Source organism: Macadamia integrifolia, chromosome 2 (assembly GCF_013358625.1).
Source record: "Macadamia integrifolia cultivar HAES 741 chromosome 2, SCU_Mint_v3, whole genome shotgun sequence".
In the NCBI taxonomy this organism is placed as follows: domain Eukaryota; kingdom Viridiplantae; phylum Streptophyta; class Magnoliopsida; order Proteales; family Proteaceae; genus Macadamia; species Macadamia integrifolia.
This window is the reverse complement of record NC_056558.1, coordinates 2,052,306-2,076,738: the sequence shown is the minus strand read 5'-3', so window position 1 is coordinate 2,076,738 and position 24,433 is coordinate 2,052,306.

Genomic DNA, 24,433 nt, shown 5'->3' with positions numbered 1-24,433 from the left:
ACCCACTTTAGGAAAGCAATTCTTTATGAAGGGAATATAGTGTAGGAACATTCCTTTTCAAGACTGCAAACAAGTTCTATAATTAGCTTTTGGCACTCCTAGCTTCTTCATCTATTTTCTACATGATCTATATACATAAGATACGTGATCCTTTTGATATACCCATAGGTATGAGATCAAGGGGGTGACTTCCTTGCCCATTACTCATGACTACACATGAGATTAAGCAATGGACCATGGGTGGTGGAACCGTGAGTGATTGTGTGCAAAAGTGTAATGTAGGGTAACCACCTCCTCGAGGGTGTACGCATGATAGCGAGTCCCTCGCCAAATGATTTCACTTTGAGTATGATGCATGATGCATGATGTAGTTAGTGAATACAATTACAAACATAGGGTTAGCTAAACATGTTTTCAAACAAAGGTGGTGGAAAATGTTTTTGCATTTAAAGGTAGCATCTAGTATCGGAAGCTTGCCATTTGTCCCCAGTGGAGTCGCCACTGTGAGGATAGCAGCCAGAGAAGAATGGACTTACGCATCCCTGTCCTCTCCTCTCTCTCTCTCTCTCTCTCTCTCTCTCTCTCTCTCTCTCTCTCATGGGAGGGGAGGGGTTCGAGTCGTGTGTGCTTTGCTTATGGGCCCCGTACCACCGTATCATCGTCTAGAGATACGTGGAGGCCTATTTCACAAGAATATAAAATTCATCATTTGAGATGGGAGTTTTGATAATGGTCCAATTCGGGGATCGGGATCATGCAAATGGGGTTTGGAGTCACCACCTGGGTTATGGGCCTAGGACCAGAGGGTGGGGCCGATTCTTGAGAAAAGGGCCCAAAATTTGGTCTGGTACAGAGAATTAGGGCAAGTGTCAGGTTACAGAGTTGGGAAGGGGTTAAGAACCCAATTTTCCCGGTTCAACTGGTCTTCTTGGTAGATGCTTGAGAATGAACATATTTCATAATTATTACTATTCCACATGTATGGCTAAGTTATCACACATATATACATTAATTGAATTCAAACTACTATATATACTAAAACAAGGCATGTATAAAGTCTACATTATTACGAGTTGGTTGAGAAATTATACCTGAACTTAACCCTTGTTTTGGGTCAAGAGGGGTGGGCCCCCTGACTAGTATAGATTTGGACTGTCTTTTGGATTCTCCTAGCTCAGTGGAAGATAGTCTTGACCTCCAACTTCCTTTCTTGGGAGATGCTAATTGTGAAGTTATTCAGATAGAGTTCTGACTTGGAATGGTAGCTTTCGGATTTGGATTCAGACAGAGTTTTGACTAGGAATTGTCACTTTCAGATTTGGATTCGGACAAAGCTTTGGCTAGGAAAGGCTATTTATGGATTTGGATTTGGACAGAGCTTCGGCTTAGGGAAGGCTAGTTCTAATTTGGATTCGGATGGAATTTCAGCTAGGGAAGGCTATTTCTGGGCTTGGGATGAGGTGGCACTCTGATAGAGCTTTCGCTAGGGATAGGCTAAGGGAGGGTTAGGTTGAGGTGGCACTTTGGCAAAGCTTCTGTTGGAATGGCTATTTCTGGAAAGATTCTAGGGACACTCAAACAGAGGTTTGACTAGGAAAGGCTATTTTTGAAAAGAAACGAGTTGAACTAAAAATGGATTGAAGAGCTCCAAAGTCCCAAAGAACACTTTGAAGATCCGAACAGAGTTTCGGATCTTAACAAAGATCTCTACATAGACCCGAAGAACCTCAAAAAAGGGGGGGTTTCTATCTCAAGAACACTCAAGGGAGGTGGCTCAAGAACATACTATTTTTGGCTAAAAACTGGATCTAACTAAGAATTTGGATTGAAGATCTTCAAGATCCTGAAGAACACTTCGAAGATCTGAATGAGTTTTCAGATCTTGACGAATATCGCTCCGAATATCAGAAGAAAATCAAGAAGGGGCAGGGGAGGAAATTTTCACTATGAAAGGGGAGGGGGATTCTAGTGTGTTTGTATGTTTTTTTCTAAGGGAGGGGGGGTATTTATAGTTTTTTTTTACTAAATATGAGAGGGGGAATCCCTTTATCCAATGGACGAAAGGGGGGGCTCTTGCCTACAGTGAGGAGATAGGATTTTTGTCGAATGGGTAAAGGGGGGTTGAAGGAAAAAATAGGTGGGCACGGCTTTTGTCCACTGGGTAAAAGGGGATTTTCAAAAAAAATGGGAGAGAGAAATTTTAGCCAGAAAAAGGTGATTTAGAAAAGCAGGAGGAGAGAGAAGGTTTAGCCAGAAAAGGTAGTTTTTGAAAAAGCGGAGGGAGAGTGAAAGTTTAGGCAGGTAGTGCAGGTGATGTCATGGGTGTGAGGGCAATGTGAACATCGTGTGAGGGTTAGGCTGGCATGGGTGTGCGGGCTAGGCTGGTATGGGTGTGCGGGCATGTGCATACATGGGCAGCAGCTAGCGCACTTAGGTGTGCGGGATGGATTGCTGTCCAGCTTGCACATGTGCATGAGGGGGGTCCAATAGCAGGGCTGTGGGCTATGCCCGAGGGGCATAGTTCTGTGCCCACAAGGGCGCAGGCCAGCAGGCCTATAGGCAGTAGGGTGGGCAAGGTTGCAAGGCCACGCACCTGTGCCCATGAGGGAGTAGACCAGTGTCGTGGGGGCACAGGCTAGCAAACCCATGGGCAACAGGGCTGTGTGCATGGCTGTGTGCATGGTTGTGTGCATGGCGTGGGGGGTGTGTATGGTTGTGTGGCTATGTGCATGGTTGTGGGGCTTTGCATGGCTGCATGCATGGCATGGTTATGTGCATGTGCTGCAGCCCGTGGGCATTGAGCACACACACGGGCTGGCCTAATGGCCTGAGTGCGCAGCACGCACGCGATTCTGGGTTTTTTTGTGATGATTACGAGAGATCCGTTGGTCTAATTTTGATGTATCATATATCGTCGAAATCATATTTTTAAGCACTATTCATCTATATGGTCATCTTAATCAGGTTCCTTCATATAAAAATGTCAAAATCAGACCTTCCTCTCTCCCATACGGGGTTTTCCAAAGTTTTGGGTAGGGGAATGTTTCCATCAACACCTCTGTCGGTCGGAAGCCGGAAGTCACACCCAAGATCCATATTTCATTATAGCCAGAGGAGGGTGACAAAATTGGGTGTCTACACTAAGCTGAGGTGGCACTTCGGCAAAGCTTCCACTAGGAATGGCTATTTCTAGAAAGATTCTAGGGACACTTGGACAGAGGTTTGGCTAGGAATGTCTATTTCTGAAAAGAAATTGATTGACCTAAAAATGTATCGAAGAACTTCAAAGTCCTAAAGAACATTTTGAAGATCTGAACAAAGTTTTAGATCTTAACAAAGATCTCTTCATAGACTCGAAGAACCTCAAAAAGGGGGGGTTTCTATCTCAGGAATGCTCAAGAATGCTCAAGAACACTCAAGAACACTCAAGGGAGGTGGCTCAAGAACATACTGTTTTTGGCTAAAAACGGATCTAAGTAAGAATTTTGATTGAAGATCTTCAAGATCCAGAAGAACACTTCGAAGATCCGAATTAGTTTTCGGATCTTGACAAAGATCGCTCTGAAGATCAGAAGAAAATCAAGAAGGGAGAGGCGAGGAAAATTTCACTATGAAAGGGGAGGAGGATTCTGGTGTGTTGTGTTTTTTTTCTAAGGGAGGGGGTATTTATAGTTTTTTTTTGGCCAAATAGGAGAGGGGGAATCCCTTTAACAATGGACGAAAGGGGGGCCCTTTCCTAAAGTGAGGAGATAGGATTTTTGTCCAATGGGTAAAGAGTGGGTGGGGAGGGCTTTTGTCCACTGGGTAAAAGGGGGTTCTTAGAAAAAATGGGAGGAGAGATAAATTTTAGCCAGAAAAAGGTGATTTTAAAAAAAATGGGAGGAGAGAGAAATTTTAGCCAAAAAAGGTGATTTTTTAAAAAGTGAGGGGAGAGAGAAGGTTTAGCCAGAAAAGGTAGTTTTCAAAAAAGCAGGAGGAGAGAGAAGGTTTAGCCAAAAAAGGTAATTTTTAGAAAAGCAGGAGGAGAGAGAAGGTTTAGCCAGAAAAGGTAATTTTCAAAAAAGCGGTAGGAGAGAGAAAGTTTAGGTAGGTAGTGTGGGTGATGTCATGGGTGTCCAAATGCATGGTCGTCTGGGAAATATGCACAGCGTGTGAGGGTCAGGCTGGCATGGGTGTCCAGGCCAGGCTGGCACCGGTGTGTAGGCACGTGCATACATGGGCAACAGGCACGTGCACGCATGGGTAGCAGCCAACGCACGTAGGTATGCGGGCTGGCCTGCTGGCCAGCATGCACATGTGCATTAGAGGGGTACAGCAGCAGGGTCCCGGGCCTATGCCCACGGGGTCACAGGCCAATGCCGCGGGGGTGTTGGTCTGTGCCTGTGGGGGCACAAGCCAGCAGGCCCATAGGTAGCAAGGTGGGAAAGGTTGCAAGTCCGCGGCCCTATGCCCATGGGGGAGCATGCCAGTGCCCACGGGGGTGCAAGCCAGCTAGCCATGGGCAAGGGCTGTGTGCGGTAGAAGCATGTGTGCGACGAAGGGCTGGTGTTCTGTAGCCCATGCGTAGCAGCCATGCGCCCTGCCAAGGGCAGTGAGCACGCACAGGGAGCAAGCACTTGCGCGTGATTACGAGTTTTCTGATAACAATTATAGGAGATTCGTCGGTCTGATTTTGGTGTATTATATATCATTGGAATTGTATTTTCGAGCACTATCCATTTGTATGGTCATCTTGACCTGATTCTTTTGTATATAAAATCCAAAATTAGACCCCCTTCTCTCCCGTGCGAGGGTTTCTGGGGTTTCAGGCTCAGGAGTGTTTCGGGGTTATATGGGTAGGTAGGGAATGAATTTTAGGGTGTTTGGGCTAGGTGGGGGATTTTTCCAGGTTTCCAGTGGGACTGTCCATGTGCGTGGCATATGTACTGAAAAACGTGATTTTTCGAGGATGATTGTGGGAGATTCGTCAGCCCAATTTTGACGTATCATATATCGTTGGAATCATGTTTTTAAGCGATATTCATCTGTACAATCATATTGACTAGATTCTTTCATATATAAGAAGTAATAATTAGACCTTCCTCTCTCCCGCGTGGGGATTTCTAAGGTTTTGGGTAGAGGAATGTTTCCATTAGCATCTCTGTTGGTTGGAAGCTAGAAGTCACGTTCAAGATCCATATTTCATCATAGCCAGAGGAGGGTGACAAAATTGTGTCTACAGTGGCCATTTTGCTTTCAATCAACAGAGATAACAACTGACTACGGTGGTCTAACCCCAAAATATCCCTTTCATGCCCAAACACCCTAGAACCTACGGAAAATAAGGGTCCGATTATGGCATGGCATATACAAAGAAATTAGGACCAAGTCAAAACCTCCGATTCCAACAATATATGGTATGTCAAAATTAAATCCCCCATAATCACCCTCAGAAGTCAAAACCTACATAAAACACCAGATCAGGATCTAAGGAATATTCCATGGAGGCCACACGAAGGCACTGGTGGCCTCGCTAAGACTACGGCTTTGCATATCACTAGCGACCCCGTCTCAGTGAACAAACTGGTGGCACCATGAATATCTCTCACCCAATAGAAGCCAAGATGAGACAAAAACTCTGAATTTCACCCCCTTGGGATCCAAAATTCTATAAATAGGCTCCTATTTACCATCCCAAGACACTTGGTTTGTATACCTACCCCCTCCCTTAGGTGAGTTAATCCCTTCTTGCCTTTGCCTTTGTTGGCCCCCTTTCTAGCCTTTTCCCTAGTGGTCCCCCTTAGTCCCTTCCCTTAGTTAGCCTTTGCTCGCTTAGCCCTTCCTTAGCTTTCCCTTATCGAAGCTCTGCCAAAATTCCGCTCAAGCCTTGGCCCTTCATTAAGCCTTCCCTAGCCGAAGCTCTGTTGAGGTTCCTTTCAAGTCTTAGCCCTTTATTAACCTTCCCTAGCCGAAGCTCTGTCGAGGATCCATTCAAGCCTTAGTCCTTAAACCTTCCCTATCCAAAGCACTACCAAAGTTCTGCCAAAGTCTTAGTCCTATATCACACTTCCCTAGCCGAAGCTCTGCCAGAGTATTAGCTCAAAAATCACAATTCCCTAGTCAAACCTCTAAAAGACCACCATAGTTAGTATCTCTGAAGAAAGGAAGTTAGAGGCCAAAGCCACCTTCCCCTGAGATGGGAGAACTTATGAGACAATCCACATTATTACAGTAAGGGGCCCACCCCATTTGACCCAAAAAAAGGGTCAAGCTCAGGTATAATCATTCACTGAATTAGCATAATGTAGCCTTTTTATTTACATTGTGGCAGTGTATACATGTATTAATTTAGTTATGCATGTGGTATAGGAATAAAAGTGAAAAATGTTCGTTCTTAAGCATCTAGTAGAAAGACCAGTTGAATTGGGTAGATTGGGTGCCTAACACCTTCCCAATTCTACAACCTGGCATGTACCCTAGTCTCTAGACCAGACCAATCTTTAGGCCCTTTTCGTAAGGATCGGGCCCACCCCGGGTCCTAGGCCTATAATCCTAGGTGGCAACTCCAAACCCTTTTCACACGATCCCAATCCCCCATATTAAGCCATCATCAATACCCACCTTGGAGAGTGTATACCTCCCAAACCACTCCTCCAAGAAGGACGAGCCTTACGAATTGGGCCCCCCATGCCTCCCCAAGTGGGGAAGGCGGCGATATGGGGGCCCGTGGGAGCATCGAGAGGAGAGAGAAGGCTGCTACCCTCACACTATAATGTAACTTCCACTAAGGGTGGGCATGTCACTCATAAAATAAAAGTGCACCATACAAGTCTGGGTTCAGTCTACTATCAAGCGCCTAACCTAATTCAATCAGCCTAGTCGCCTCCATGGCGCCTACCTGAATTCTCACACTCGGCTATAAGTAGGCTATACTGAGACCTGAGATCTCTGTGTTTGACCATAGAAATGTCTCATCTTAGTTTTAACTGAGGTACCACTTAGCTTAAAAGTTATTTGTTCATCTTGCTCTCTATCTCTAAGTGCCAAGGCGAATTTGGCTCATCTTGCTTGATGTTTTCAAGCGCCAAGGTGAATCACCCATGTAATTGGATCAATTCAAGCCTAGTGACATATTTACAAAATAAAATGCGTACTTCTGCAAATCACCCAAAAGAAGTATATGATTCATATATAAATCAAGTAGTGATAATGTCTAATGTCAAAAATCAAAATATACCATGTCAAAGTCCCAGATTCCTAACATGAGTAAGGAAAACATCTCGAGCAATAAGCTTAGTTAATTAACCAGCCACCATGCTACTCATAGAGATATGCTTTAAGACAGCTTCTCCTTGCGCCACCATTTCTCAAATGTAGTGATATATGATGTCTATGTACTAGCTTTCCCATGGAACTTGGGGTCCTTAGCAAATGACAAGGCTATCGTACTATCACAGTGTACTAGCACTGCATCTCCTGAATGAGTACTATACTAAGGCACTGTGTGAAACTCCTCCGCCAAACAACTTTCTAAATGGCCACTAAGCACATGATGTACTTGAAATCCAATGTGGATAGGGTGGTACAGGTTTGCTTCTTGTTGCTCCAAGATTCCTGGGACAAATCCATATCCTAAACTAGATTTGTGCTCGTCTTTGTCACTAGCCCAGTCAGCTTCACTTTGGCCTCTCAATCTTAAATCTGAATCATTGTAGGTGAGGATGAGATTAGTGGTCACACAAAAGTATTGAAAACATTCATTTCACTGCTTGCCAATGACCTAGTCTTGAATTAATTTGATAACGACTAACCATGCCAATTGCAAAACACATATCTGGATGTGTGCACAACATTGCGTACATCAGACTACCTATCGCTGTTGCATAAAGTACTTTGGCCATTCGATTCTTCTTCTCATTAGTCTTGGGGCATTGGTCAAGGCTCAAAACACATGCCTTGTCTATGGGTTTAGATTTGTCCATGTGGAATCGTTCAAGGATCTTCTTGTTGTAAGTCTCTTAAGACAAACCAAGAAAATTTATGGAGCGATTTCTCACAATCTTAATGCCTAACACAAAGGTGGCACCCATGTCCTTCATCTCAAAAGTAGAGGACAACCACTCTTTAGTGGCGACAATCATCTTCATGTGATTCTCAGCCAATAGAATGTCTTCAACATACAAGGATAGAATAAAAAACTTCCCTTTGGCCATTTTACATATACACAATGGTCCTATTTAATCATTTCAAAATCAATAGAGGTAATGGTATGATGAAATCTAAAGTACCATTGCCTAGACAATTATTTAAGGCTATAGATAGAACATTTGAGACAATAGACTTTGCACTCTTATCCTTTGACCTCAAAACCCACTGATCTATAAAGATCTCCTAGTTTAGTTCTCAATTGAAAAATATAGTTTTAATATTCACATGAAAGATTTCAAATTTAGTTTTATGATAATGGCTAGAATGAGAAGAATTGAGGCAATTCTCACCACAAGGGAGAATATCTCATCATAGTTACACCCTCCTTTTGGGTATGGCCCTTCGACACAAGGCATGCCTTATACTTGTCAATTGAACCATCCGCCTTGCATTTGACCTTTAGAACCTTTGTTCCCAATGGTCTTATGCCCAAGAGGCAGGTCAACTAACTCACATATCTGGTTCTTACTTATAGAATTCAGTTCATCCTCCATAGCAGCTTACCACTTATTCTTAACAGGTGAGGAGAGCACCTCTCGCAAAGAAGCGGGCTCATCTTCATTCTTTGGAGCATAAATGAGAGCTTCCCCTTCAATCTCAAAATGATGACGGGGAATGTGACCATGAGTGCTCCTATGCATAAGGGAATCTTGATGATCATTCAATGGTACACTCTCACTAGTTGGTACATTTCCACTAGGTTAATGATCAATCTCACTTTCTTTGATGATTACAGGATGAGTTAATTCTCTACTCTCGCTAAGAGTAGGTGAGACACTTTCCTCGCCCTCTATCTCAAAGTGGTCAAGATCTCTACTGGCGTCACTCATGCTAGGAAAATTTATCTCAATAAATTCGACATCACGTGACTCTATCTCGGTCATTCTTCCATTAAGGTGTTCACCGTACATAACGTAACCCATCAAGTTATCGGAATATCCTATAAATATGTATTTCCTAGCTCTAGGGCCAACCTTCTCAAACTTATGGGAGGTGCTATAAACATAACATGTTGATCGCCAAGGTCGCATATGCCCTTAGTTAAGCTTTGCCCCCTTCCATAACTCATAAGAAGTCGAAGGAATTGACTATGAAGACACCCGATTAAGGATGTAGGCTGCGATAAAAAAAGCATCCCCCAGAAAGATATTGGAAGGTTGGCTTGCGCCATCATTGACGTAACCATATATAAGAGTGTCTTATTCCTCCTCTCTGTTACATCATTTTGCTGCAAAGTATAATAAATGATCAACTTCCTGTAAATCCCCTTCTCTTCACATAGCTCTTTAAACTGGTTAGATAGATACTTGCATCCTTGATCAGTGCGCAGAGTTTTTAGCTCTTACTTAACTAATTCTCAACATCTGCCATGAAGCATTTGAAGCAATCTAATGCCTCGTACGGGTGAGCGACAAGATACACATAATCGTATCTTGAATAATCATCAATGAATGTGAGAAATATAGGAGGCACCATGGCGTGCCTTTACATTCATAGATCCGCAAATGTCTGAGTGGATAAGTTCCAGAGGTTGGGTAGCTTAGACTACCTTTTCAAAAGGCTTTGATGAGCCTTACCTACTAGATTGGGGGTCGCACACTAGGAGGTTGACTTTAGCGAGCAGCCTAAAAGGGCTTCTCTAGATAACCTAGCCATTTTGTCTTGCCCTATGTGTTCTAATCTAGCATGCCATATAATAGATTCAGAATTAACACATATATTAAATTAATAAGAAATAGATGAAGAAGAATCAAATAAATATAATTTAAAAATCCATTAATTAAGGATCTACGTCCAACATTAGTACCACTCAAATAAAACATTAAAGTACAACCGTCAATATGGGAAGAATATCCTAAAGGTAATAATGCAGAAACTGAAACTAGATTATCCTGATTATCTGGCGCGTAGAGCATCTCGTGAAGAAGCAAGATGTGTTAAGTATGTATTTTGAGCTGATAAGTACCAACTCCTCGAACTGCCTCTCTAGTGTCATTCTCTATGAACACGTTTTGGGATCTAATTGAAACTCTACAATAATCTACAAAACACCCTCGATCTCGTGATATATATTTTATTTCTCATGTATCCAAAATCCAATCAGACTATGTATAGTAAATCAAAACATAGGTATAAACAAATGTACTAAAAGAGTGTGGTAGAAATGGTACTTTCTTCGGCTTAGTGCAATCACAAGCGAAGTGCCCCATCTTCTGGTAATTGTAGCATTTTACTTTAGATAAATCCTTCTTTCCTTCATGCCTACCTCTTTTGCATTTAGCAGGCTTGCTCTCTTTCAGCGTGTGGTTCTGAGTCCTATCCTGATTTCCTGGGTTGTCCTAGCTTTTACGCTTAAACTTATGTTTGCCTCCCTGGATGACTAGGGCAATAACACGGGTCACCTCTTAGTGCTTTATCTCAAGTTCCACATGTTGTGTAATGTCAGAAAAATTTTTAGTGCCATCATTGTGTGAGAATGAGCTTTATGGGGCTCCAGGAATCGAGTAGTATCCTAATGACAGCTTGAACCAGCTGCTTGTCAGTAAAGGTGGTCCCAATATTTTTCAGCATTCGAATCATGTCCTTGACTAACCTAAGGTATTCTAACATAGTGTGCTTAGGGTCCATCTTATTGTTGTAACCCGCAATTACTAAGAGGGGGTGAATTAGTGAGTCCAATTCTGATCCCCAAAAATATGTCCGATATCTAACCAAGCAAAACTTGATACACCTATCCCTGTATCTATCTATGTTTTCACACAGTCATATGCACACTCAGCCTCTCATAGGCACTTCCAAGTGTGCATACCCATTCTATATTCCATGCACTTCAATAAATGTAATGCAAACAATAAGCACACCCATAACACAAGATTCTTAGGAGGTTTGGTAATTTACGTACATCCCTAGAGTAGTGCCTGTAAAGGCTTTGTACCTACTCAATACACTACTTTTGACTGCATCCCCACTCGATTTTCTCAAGCCGAAGCTGAGATGGTACTCGTAATGCCGATACAATATATAGCACCCACTGTGTAGCAACCACTCCCAATGCTTAGCACCCACTAAGCACTCAATATTAATACAATAAATTGGGAGTTATATCAATGCCCTACAATCAAGCCCTGCCTAGCATATACATCCACAACTACCTAGTATGCTTACAGTTCATCCACAACTAACCTAACATGTGTGCAATTCATCCACAACTAACCGTAACATATATACATATCATCATACATGCATATAATATAAATCCAAGGTTAGGAAATTCCACAACTGATTTTCTAGGATGACTAGAAACTTATATTGACCACTGGAACCTCCACTGACAAGCTCTCCCTTATTTTTCCTCTCTTCCCTTTATCTTCTTGTTCTTTAAAGCATTAACACAACACCCTCAAGCCCTATTTCTTCTATTTTCTTTCTCTCTTATTTTGGAGTCAACACTCCATTAATAGAGCTCACCAACACTTAAACCAGCCCTTAATGGAGCACACATCACTCACTTGGAGCTTTGAAAATCACTCAATGGTCATTAATGGAGGGGGGAGCTTCTCTCTAAAAAATCATAGCCTTACACCCTTCAAAGCCCTTTTTCTTACTGCTAATGTGTAGATCACAATAAAATGAAGAAGCTACAACTTGAATGGACAAATTTGGCCTTGTGGTTAGGGAGATATGGCCATTTGAAGTTAGAGTAATGAGATAGACTGAAATAGAATCTTTGGAGCATAAGCATAGTGTATACTGACGATGTGCACAACAGAGGCGTAGATCTGACTGTAGATCTCGTAAAAAGAATCTTTTAATCTGAGCCATCGGATCTCACTAATAGATAGTGAATAGGAGCCATAGATGTGGCATCTGCTGATGTCATACTAATGCAGACTATAAGCGCTTGCATCAGCGGTCAGAATCTTTGTTGACTCACCATTGGTTACATTAGAGTGAAATCTGGCCCTTTGTTGAATAGCTCTCATAAATATGAAATGGCTTAAAGTCGTCTAATTGGCTTCAACAAACTTAGATTTGATCAGATCTAAGAGAAAGGAATTAAGCATGGTGCACCCATGCACGCACGTCACACATTAGCAAGAGATGATCCGGTGTAGCATCAATATATCATCTTCAATGCACCAATCCAACAGAAGGTCTCATGGTGGAATGTCCCATGCCCTAATCAGCACAAAGCCAATCGCTCCCTTGGATTGGAACCTTGCCTACGTGGCATAATCTGAGCCATCGATCAAGGATCAACTAACTCTTCCAAATAGCAACTAAGCCCCTGCTCCCACAAACTTCAATGCCAAAAATCCCTTAACAAATCAGACCTTCAAAATCTTGAAATTACACAAAAATCCCTCATTTTTTAAAAACGAAATCTGAAAAATCCTCCCATCACTGAAAGCAAACTGGGATTTTCCAGTTTGGAATTTTGAACTGGCTTGACAGAAACGCATATAACTTTTTCATACAATTTTTTATTGAGATCATACAAAAGGGTTTGGAGTTGCCACCTAGGATTTTGGGCCTAGGAGTCGGGGGTGGGCCCAATTATGGAGAAAAGGGCCTGAAAGTTGGTCTTGGTCCAGAGATTTAGGGTAAGTGCCAGGTTCTGAATTGGGAAGGTGTTAGGCACCTAATCTACCTGATTCGACTAGTTTTCCCACTAGATGCGTAAGAACGAACATTTTCCATAATTATTCTTATTCCATGTGCATGGCTAAGTTATCACACATATATACATTGACTGAATTTAAACAACTATGTACACTAAAACAAGGTCTATATAAAGTCTGCATGATGACAATTCGGTTAAGAAACCGTACCTGAACTTAACCCCTATTTTGGGTCAAGAAGAATGGGCCCCTAATTAGTACCAGTTCAGATCGTCTTTCGGATTCTTCTGGCTCAGGGGAAGATGGTTTTGACCTCCAACTTTCTTTCTCGAGGGATTTTGATTGTGATGATATTTGGGTGGAGTTCCAACTAGGAGTGGTTACTTTTGGATTTGGATTCCGACAGAGCTTCGGCTAAGGAATGCTATTTCTGGATTTGGATTTAGATAGGGCTTTGGCTAGGGAAGGCTATTTCCAAGCTTCAGATGAGGTGGCCTTTCGGAAAAACTTCCACTGGGGATGGGCTAGGGGAGGACTAGGTGAGGTGGCACTTCAGCAGAGCTTCCACTAGGAATGGCTATTTCTGAAAAGATTCCAAAGGTTTTTAGAAAGAAATAGATTGACCTAAAAATGGATTGAAGATCCCCAAAGCCCTGAAGAACACTTTGAAGATCCGAGCAGAACTCCAGATCTTGACAAAGATCTCTTCGTAGACTTGAAGAACCTCAAGGGGGAGGGATTTCTACTTTTGGTAAAGATCAAGAACACTCAAAGGGGGGAGGCGAAAAACATGCTATTTTTGATAAAAATGGGTTGAACTACAAACTTAGATTGAAGATCTTCAAAGTCCCGAAGAACACTTCGAAGATCCGTACAAAATTTTGGATCTTAACAAAGATCACTCCGAAGACCTAAAGAAACTCAAAGGGGGAGGGGAGGAGGAGAGAGGGCAGAGCTTCACTTCCTAAGGGTGGTTATGGGGTTGTGGTCTTGGTCTGTTAAATCCAAAGGAGGGGGTATTTATAAGATTTCTGGTCCAATAGGGAGGAGAGAGAATTTTTAGCCAATGGGTAAAAAGTGGGTTCTTGGACTAATAGGAGGTAGCGGCATAGGGTATGCTAGCAGAGTAGTGCATACAAAAATAGGTGAAGATAAAATTTCTTCACCCATTAGGCCAATGGAAAGCAAATCCCGGCCATTGACGGCAACACAGAAGGTTGGGTTGAAATGTATGGGGCACGATCGGCACAGATGCGCGAGAGGGCAGGCATGGTGTAAGGATGGGCACAAGCTGGGTAGGCATAGCGCACGGGCTGGGCAAGCACAGCACACCGCCTGGGCATGCATGGGGTAAGGATGGGCAGCCACAGTGTACGGGCTGGCCTGCAGCTATGCGCTGGCTGGCCAGTGCGTGCGCGAGGTGTGCAACATAGGGTGCGAACAGTGGTAGGCAGGGGCTCAAGCAGTAGTTGGCAAGGGCCCAGGCAGCAGCCAACGGGGCCATGAGCAATAGCCAGCGGGGGCACGAGCGGTAACTAACGAGGGTGCGAGAAGCAACCAGTAGGGTCACGTATAGAGGTAGGCAAGGGCACTGGCAGTAGCCAGTGGGGGCATGGGTAGGGCTATACATGAGGCTGCTGGCTGGCAAGCCAGTGCGCGTAGCATGCGTGCGGGTAGGTCTACGCACAGCGTATATGCGAACAAAGAATTTTCTGGTGACATATGCAGGAGATCTGACCGTCCGATTTTGACGTGTCATATATCGTCAAAATTTTATTTCCGAGCATTATCCATCTGTATAGTCATCTTGACTAGATTCGTTCGTGTATAAAAAATTCAAATTTAGACCCTCTTCTCTCCAACGTGGGGGTTTCCTGGGTTTTCAGATAGGGGCTGAAGTTGGGGTGTTTGGGTAGGTAGGGAATTTTTCTAGGTTTCCAATAGGCTTGCCAGTGTGTGCGGCATATGTACAAGAAAATGTAATTTTCTGGGGACGATTGTGGGAGATCCAACGGTCTGATTTTGACATACCATATATCATCGGAATCCTATTTTCGACCACTATCCATCTGTATTTTCATTATGACCAGATTCCTTCGTATAAAAAAAGTCAAATTTGGACCCTCTTCCCTCCCACACGGGGTTTTCCAGGGTTTTTAGATAGGTGGGGAATGTTTTTGGATTTTCTTAGTCAATCATCATCTGACAAAAAATTGGGTGTCTACAGTTGGCTGAATAAAGTAAAAAAAAAAAAATAAAGCTACTTTTACTTTAGGCTCCTTATCGAAAGAACCTTCAAAAAAATAAATAAATAAATAAATAAGCCTTTTGATTTGCTTCTTACGTAGGCAATAATTAGTGGTTGATTGATAATTAATGTCATGCTTATGTCATCTCCATCAAATGGAATGAGCCAACCAAGAATCAACTCCTTTATATAGATATTATATTATATATATTAATTTCTTTCTTTTAAAATGATATGTCACATCAAAAAATAAAACAACTACTTGGTGGGATTTGGACTCTTTAAGGGCCCGTTTGGTACCGTTCTAAAAAAAAGTTTGTAGCATTTTTTCGTTATATTGGAATAAAAAAACGCAAAAAACCGTTTGGTGGGATTATGCTGTGTTTCGGTTTTTTGGAAACGAAAACGGACCCCAAAGTCGGAACTCCAAAAAGGAGTTCCGTCACTATAGTTTTGTTTCAAAATCCCTAATTAGAAACCATCGTTCCCGATTGCTATTGTGAACGGCTGGAACTCCTCTTCTTCTCCCTTCCTTCTCTCTGAACTCCGATAGCAGTGGCAGCTCGGCTGGAGGTAACTTCTCTCTTCTTCTCTCTTCTTCTCTCTGAACTATCGTTCCCGAAAAATCATTTTCCCTGTTTCTTTCATGATATTGAAAGGGTTGAATGTATGACATTACTAATATAGGTGTAACTCCTACAAGATCTATAGTTCTACCGAGTGGCGCAGATCAATAGGAAATTTCAGTGAAGTGTCCCTTACCTTAAGCTCCGATTTCTTTCGGGACCAATCTCTCCTCGTAGTCTAGTTTTTCCAGAAGAAAACCATAAGAACTTCTCTCGATTCAAATCCCTCTTTAACTCCACCAGGATCGGAAAACCCATCTCTGCTTTGTCAATCAACGAACCTATTTCATCAGCAGAGATTCCATGACCGATGATTCTGAAAACGCCGAACTCAACTACCGATTCCAATACCTGATGAATAGATTCATTGTCTCTTGAAGAAAGCAACCGTAGATCGATTTCATCTGGAATCGGGCGATGTGAAATCGATAGAGACCGAGATTGGTATAGATCAAGTTCAGGGATACGTAGATTGTTCTCGAGATATTCGGAGAGGATCTAATCGTCTACGGCGGTTGATCTTAATCCTCTGCCATTGGCGATCGGAGATGGAGGTGGAGTAGGGAAGACGAAGCTTTTTTGGTGGCGGAGAAAAGCCCTTGAGAAGCTTCTGATGGTAAGAGAGAGAGAGAGAGAGAGAGAGAGAGTGGTGGGAAGAAACTATTTCCTAATAGTGTCCATTTTTTCTAGCTATGAACTTGCTGTTCTTTGCAATTCACTCAATCAATTTTCTGATATGTTTAGAGTGATATATTTTCCAGCGGATACAGGATTGTGTCTAATAATTCAATTCTAATGTTGTTGCTTCGCCTTGTAGTGCTAATAATGTGCTTTTGAACCCTTTGGTTGATTTTATTGTTTCCAGCACAATTTGAATAACTTCCTTATATGTGGAGCTTCTAACTGTGTAATTGATGGAGCATTGTCACAAGCTAAAGCTTGCAGTTCTCATATACTCAATATTTGAGATTGAAGGTGCAATTTGTGTAGGAATGAGCTTGAACTATACTGATCTACACAAATTCCAGTTAGGTTCCTGAGGCATTTTATAAATCATTAGAATTTTTTGTCTATTGGTGGTGGCATGACAATACAGAAAATGGTCTGGATTACTGATTTTTGGTGAATGGTCCAAATGATTATCGTAGTATTCTCTTCAGGGAAATTGTAAGATTTATATATTTCAAAATATTTGCTCTTACCAGACATATGGCTGCAAAGTTCAGCTTTGTAACTCTCTTCTCTGCTTCATCAAAGAACATTCTTGCCCTTTTGATCTGGCTTTTCATGAAATTCCTCCATTTATCTATTGCCTTCCCTGCAAATATGTCATCATCCGAGATACCTGCTTGTGCTAGTTCATCTGGTGGTAGATAGACTCTCCCTCTTCTTGCACTAAAGCAAGGAAAATTGTAAGAATTATTATAAAACATCAGGCAGTTCTTCGTGGCCATTGGACCAATTAGTTAAAATTTTCAGATGGTAACCAGGTTGAATTAATATTGGGGACAAGAGTATGTTGTCAGTTCTGTTGGTTCTAAACAAATTCAATGAAATATATATGTTGGTTCATTTATCTTTGAATGAAAGAACCCACGTCTACAATGGGTCTACCAAAGGGCTTGTGACATTTATGTCACTTTTGTGTTCTTTCTTTCTGTAGTTTTTCATGGTTGATTAGCTTGTCCATAAGTATCTAACAAACCTACAATTTGGATATACTTGATTTCTTTATTATTTTCCTATGCTTGATTTCTTTATTATTTTCCTATACTTGATTTCTTTGTTATTTTTTTATGCTTGATTTCTTTGTTACCTTGCTTGGTTTTATTGGTCTTTCCATTATCTCTCCCCAAGTCTGATTTTATTGGAGCTTTGTCACTTTGCTTGGGTATGATTCCAATTCTGATTTCTAGATCTCTTTGGTTATTTATAACCCCTAATTATAATAAGACATTGTTACTTGGGTTTCTTTGTTACTTTGCTTGGTCTTCATGCATGTAAGTTTTATTTACAAATTTTTGTATCATATGTGAAGATGAGCTTTGTTATTTCTTTCTTTAGTGTTCAGTCTTTCTTTGTCCCAGTATGCTAACCTTTACACTAACTTATAATGTCTAGCTATTATGTCTGGAGTTAGTATCCCTACCATTAAGTGGTCAAAACTTGAGACCACTGTTTTCATTGAAGCAATGAAGGAATCTGTAAAAAATGGTCACAAATCCGGTAATTCATTTAACAAAACTGGATGAGAGGAGATTACAAAGCAATTTCAGCAGGCTTTAAATCGTACAGTTGGGAGAGAACAATTATGCAACAAGATGAACAAGTTGAAACACGACTATCAATAATTCAAGAGACTGCTTGACACAACTGGATTTGGGTGGAACTCAATGAAAAAAGCAGTCACAGTTGATGATGAGTCCGTATGGGATAGGGCAATACAGGTACAATAGATTTCACTAGCTAGTTGAATTATTTAAAAATTAGTTTACAATGTGTAGGACATCTAAGTGATACAATGACTGCTTATGCAGGCAAATCCAGGTTGGTTGAAATACAAGAAGTATGGACTAAACAATTGGCCAAATTTGAGCATGATATTTGGGGATGCATATGCTAGAGGTAACTTAGGGGTTGATAGTGCTCAAGATTTGGATGGCATCGAAGCTGTTAATATAGTTGATATTGAGCAAGTCTTTAACTCCCCTAGTACCCCGGTGCATATAAGCACGACTGACCCATTTCATGAGGATACTCATACTCCAACTCAGACAACCACAAAGCGAAGTCTTGATAGGACACCCACGGGACGAAGAAAAAAGAGCACCAATAGGGGAGATAGCCACATGAAGGACTTGTATGGCAAGTATTTATCCATTAAAATTGAGAAAGCGTCCTGTACTTCTGTTACATCTCCTGTTCGTGGTGGTATAGGTGCATCTTGTCCTCGAGATTTCAATGTGAGTGCATGTGAGGCGGGGTTATCCTCCATACCGGATATATCAAAGGAGATATATTTGAAGGCCATCAGTCATATGTGTGCTGATCCTAGTTGGAGGGAGTTGTTTGTCTGTGCAGAGCCTGTTAAAAGGACTTGGCTTTTAGATGCATTAAAGTAGTCTTTCTTTGTGTTTGAATGCTAATTTTGATAATTTTGGATTCAAGACAATACTTTTGATGTGTGTAATGTTACTTTTGGAGATACATTGAATGCTACTTTTATTGAAGTTGTTTTTTTTCTATTATTGTTGTGTGTAATGTTGAACAGGTGTTTATATTGAGACGATGTGTCATTTTGTTATGTTTACAGTTATTTGTTTCCAATTGAGTAGTAATTGTTTATTTATTGTAGTTATGTCAAATGTATTATGTGAAACTTCTAGTGATGAAGAAGATACAATCATTCACATGGGAATGGAATTACTGAGTGAGGCAGTATATATTCGAGAACCATGTAGGGATAGTGTATTTTCAGGTGCTGTGATGATGCATGAGGTGTTGAATGGGCATGCCAACAGATGCTATGAAGAGTTTAGGATGGAACGTCATGTCTTCCTTAACCTATGTGATTATGTTAGACATAGGGGGTGGTTGAAAGACACGACCAACATCCGAGTGGATGAACAACTTGGAATGTTCCTATGGATTGTTGGGAAGGGTTCAAGTAATAGAGACACCCAAAATCATTTCAATCACTCAGGATAAACAGTTAGTCGAACATTCAATGTTGTCTTGATTGCAATGCAGTGCCTGGCTAAGGAGAAAATCAGATCGCCAGACGTCAATATGATACCGATAGAGATTGCACAGAACCCGAAATACTACCCTTTTTTCAAGGTAAATATGTTAATATGATACATGTTTATAATTAAATATATGAATGTTTATATTCTTATATGTACTGGCCATTTAATTATCATTATATGTCATAGCATTGTATTGGCGCCATAGATGGTATTCACATCCATGCGGTAGTTCCAAGAGAGGATCAAATTCAATATAGGAATCGGAAGGGGATCACAACTCAAAATGTGATGTGTGCATGTTCATTTGACATGCGATTCACATATGTGTATGCTGGATGGGAATGTAGTGCAAATGATTGTCGAGTACTTGAACAGGCAAGAAGTGATCCTCGATTGAGTTTTCCACATCCACCTCCAGGTATTAACTTTATACTAATATATTAGATTTTCATTTGAGTGTATACGTAATAATATATATTATTTTTTGTCTGTAGGAAAGTATTATGTTGTCGACTCTAGGTATGCTAGCCAATCTGGATTTTTGACACCATTTAGGGGTGAGAGATACCATCTACCGGACTATAAAGGGCGTAGAAGATCCCCAAGAACAGCGAAAGAGTTGTTCAATTATAGACATTCATCACTTCAGAATGTCATTGAATGTACATTTGGGGTATTGAAGAACAAATTTCAAATTTTAAGGCTAATGCATCAGTTCCCAGTGGAAGCTCAGGCATCAATCGTACTAGCATGTTGTGGGCTACACAACTATATTCGAGAAGAGCATATTGCTGATGCAGAATTCGTGGGGATGAGCGATGATTTAAAAGTTGCAAAAGATGACTTGAATCCGCCACATGAAGATTTCGTTGATCATTCTACAATACAATCAAGTCAACGAAATCGGGCAAAAGAGATGAATGCCACTAGGCTAAGAATTACAAATGCAATGACTAGACAGCAAAGGATGACAGAACTAGTTGAAAACTAAAACCGATAACTATTTTGCCAAAACTGAAAACCTAAATTAATGTTTCAACCCACGTAGTACTTGTTTTATGTTACATTTATATATGTGGTACAAGTTGATATATTATTATGAATGTCATATATTTGGATGCTATATTAACTTTTTTGATATTTAAATTTCTATTACAGATGACTTCTTCTATGCCCCCACTCATGATAGCAAATTGTGAAATTTGTGGGAAGAGTTGTGGTAAATATATAATCAAGTCGGGTAAAAATATTGGAAGAGAATTTTTCAAGTGTGAAGAATTATGTAATTTTTTCATGTGGGTGGACCAACTACATCTATGTAGATGTGGTAAAGGTCAATGCAAAGTACGAACTGCGACAAAAGGTCCAAATAAGGGACAGTATTTTTTATGTTATTCAAATTCAACTGGGGTAATTTATTTCTACGATTGATCTATACCTATAGATAATTTATGATTTTTGTTTAATTCGATGTTAAATTTCAACGACCCTAATCACATCTATTATTTGATATAGGCTGATAACCGTGGATGTGGTATGTTTGTATGGTTGAAAGATGAAACACATATCTCTACCATACAACATACATTATGTTCAGAAAGCTCAAGCCCAACATCAACATCATCCAGACCACCGTCCGTTTCGAACGAGTACATGAAAGAATATCTGGAAAGGACACTTAAAGGATTAGAGGATCAAACAAATAAGATGAAAGACATCCTCCATGCATTCAAGTCTTTAGACTTAAAAAAAAAGTAAAAATTTGGGGAATTATGTAATAACTAACTTGCACAAGGCATTGTTAATATTGTATTTTATTCATCCTTTGGAAACCATATTTTTTATAGTTGGTATGTAATATTTTATTGTTCCAAAAGAATTTATATGCTTATAGTATTTTAATGTTATTTTTGTAATTATTGACTTAAAAGAAAAGAAAGAGAAAAAAAAAAAACCGTTTCTGAAACAAGTATTACGAAACGGCAGAACTGTCGTTTCTTGGTTCTGAAACTGTTCTAGAAACAGATTCACCAAACAGCCTTAAATCGTTTAAAAACGGCGTTTTGACACAAAAACTGCAATTTCCGTTTCTGACACGAAACGGAGTTTCTTGAACAGAAACGATACCAAACGGAGCCTAAGAGTTTGTATTCCATTGGGAAATAACCCTTACAATCCACAATGATTTGAATCACCATGTCAGCGAGAGCTACAATGGCCGACATGGTGTTTCCCTTTGCTCGATATGAGGCAAAACGATCCATCTGCTGTGTAATGGATACATTATTACTTCGAGGGTAATAAACCTCCAAAGTATGAAGGAAGAAGAAGAAGTTGTTAATTCACATCCCTTTCTGGCCAAACCAACCTCTCTTACATAGAGCTTTCTCTATTCTGTTATGATTCTATTCCCTTACACCCAATTAAACCCGTACATGTAATCCTTTAGTGTTGGAGGTGGTTTAATCTGTCTATTTCCTCTACACACTACTGGCGCCATTGGAATTCGTTAACCAGCTCAAATTCTCTAGTGGGTCCCATGGATGTGTCCACTGAGACGCCATGAGTCATAACATTGCCTTCCCCATACGGAGGAACCTTGTCCTCAAGGTTTAGCTGAGGGAACGACCGACATAGGGTGGCAATGTCCTCCTAGGATTATTCCTTTGGTGGCAAGCCCTTCCACTGAACTAAGACCTAAGCCACCCACGTGCCTCGGTGCTGAAGATGGTGAAAGTTCAGGATGGCTAAAGGGAATAATGTGGTTATGTTGTTTGGTAAGGCGGGCAATGGATTGTTTGTTCCTTTGATGATCCCACACATTTTCTGAGGAGAGAGACATGGAAGACAGGGTGGATTCGAGATGAGCTTGGAAGTTCCACCTTGTAGAAAACCTTACCAATACGCTCTAGAACACAAAATGGCCCAAAGAATTGACAGCCTAGTTTCTGGTGACATTGTAACACTACAGATTGTTATCTGGTGGGGTTGAATATGAACAGAGACCTAATCATCAATATTAAATTGCTTTTCTATCCTATTCTTATCGGCATGATCCTTTATGTGAGCTTGCGCACGAGTGAGATTGAGTTTTAGTTATCAAAGGAGTGCATCCCTGTGCATAAGTTCCTGATCCAAGGCTTCATTAGTTGATGAGCTGGGCAGATAATGATTGATAGTTGGGGGTGGTCTTCTATACAATATTTGAAATGGAGACATGCCAACTGTGGCAGGGAAGGAAGTATTATACTAATACTCTACCCTAGGTAATTATTTCAGAAAATAATCCTCTATTTTTCTCATCCCTGTTTTTCCTTATTTTGCTACCTGCAGAACGCGACACATGGACAACTTTAAGACCAACGCACTGGATGTAATAATCCTCACCCAATCTTGACCGTTGGTCTACTTATTGTCCACATGTCGCGTTCTACAGGTAGCAAAACAAGGAAAAACATGGATGGGAAAAACAGAGGATTTTGATCCAATTATTTCACCCACTATTTAGGTTCATCCAGTACAAATGCACAGGTACATCTCAAGGCACTTGCTTAAAGCTTCAAACTAGCTATCAGTTTGAGGATGATATGCATTGCTCATCGCCAATGTTGTTCCTTGCAATAAGAACAGTTCCTTCCGAAAGGAACTAGTAAAAAGAGGATTGCGGTCACTAACTATAGTCCACGGAACACCATGGAGTTTGATATTTTCAAAATAAAGACCTACGCAACTCTATTGTTAGTAAAGGCACCTGGTAGTGGACAAAAATAACCATACTTGGTCATTCTATTGACAACCAACATGATTGTGGCCTTCCCTGGAGACGGCAGTAGCCCCGTGATGAAGTCCATGGCAATATCTTCCCTCACCTGTACGAAAGGCCAGCAGGGTATGTGTTTAAAGCATGGTTTTAAGTATCTCCGATACCGATACGATACCCTCCGATACGTATCTTAAATTTAGTCGGCCGATATGATACACACCGATACAATACATTGAATTTTTTAAATCATTTTGTATCGATATATATCCTACAATCATGGTTTTAAGTATCTCCGATACCGATACGATACCCTCCGATACGTATCTTAAATTTAGCCAACCGATACGATACATGAAATTTTTAAAATCCTTTCGTATCGATATATATCCTACAATACATACCGATATGCATCAATACACCACCAATACACATCGATGCGATATGATATGCCTCGATACGACTATGAAAATTATAAAATTGAGGCAAAATGTACGTTTCGGTATGTATTGGTACGTATCGGTGAGTATCGGTATGTATCGATCGGTACGTATCGGTATATATTGGCACGTATCGGTGAGTATCGATATATATCGGTACGTATTGGTGAGTATCAATATGTATCGGTGAGTATCGATATGTATCGATTGGTACGTATCGGTCATATAATGGCCAAGATGGGTAATTTTTCAGAAAAACACGATTTTTTGAAGGATTTTTGTTCCAAAATTGATGTCAGCTATATTTCTCTCTAACTAAAGTGGAAATCAAAGTTGGGAATAAGGATTTTACATTTATGGGACAACTACAAACCTTGAATTCTTAGTACGATACCCTCAATTTAGTGTTTATGCATAATACATGTTATCAATAGCTTTTTTTAACAAACTCTTTATGCAAAAGTGTTTAAAAAAATGTTTCCTATCCATTTATGTGTGTATCTTTAGCGTATCTTAGTGTATCTCCGATACGATACGATACTCTCCGATACGTATCTTAATTTTGGCCGACCGATACGACGACCGATATCGATACTTTAATCCTTGGATCTTATAGCAACTAATCGGTCTTGGAACAATCTTCTGCAATTTTTTGAAGTCTCTCACTTGCTCAACTCGATCAACTTTTGCTTTAGGCCACATCAAGAGGTGATGTTTTGATGTAAGGCGCTAGCATGTATAGTAATGCGAAAAGGAAAAAAAAAAAAAATGGTAAAGGTCCAATTCTATCTATCTTAATGA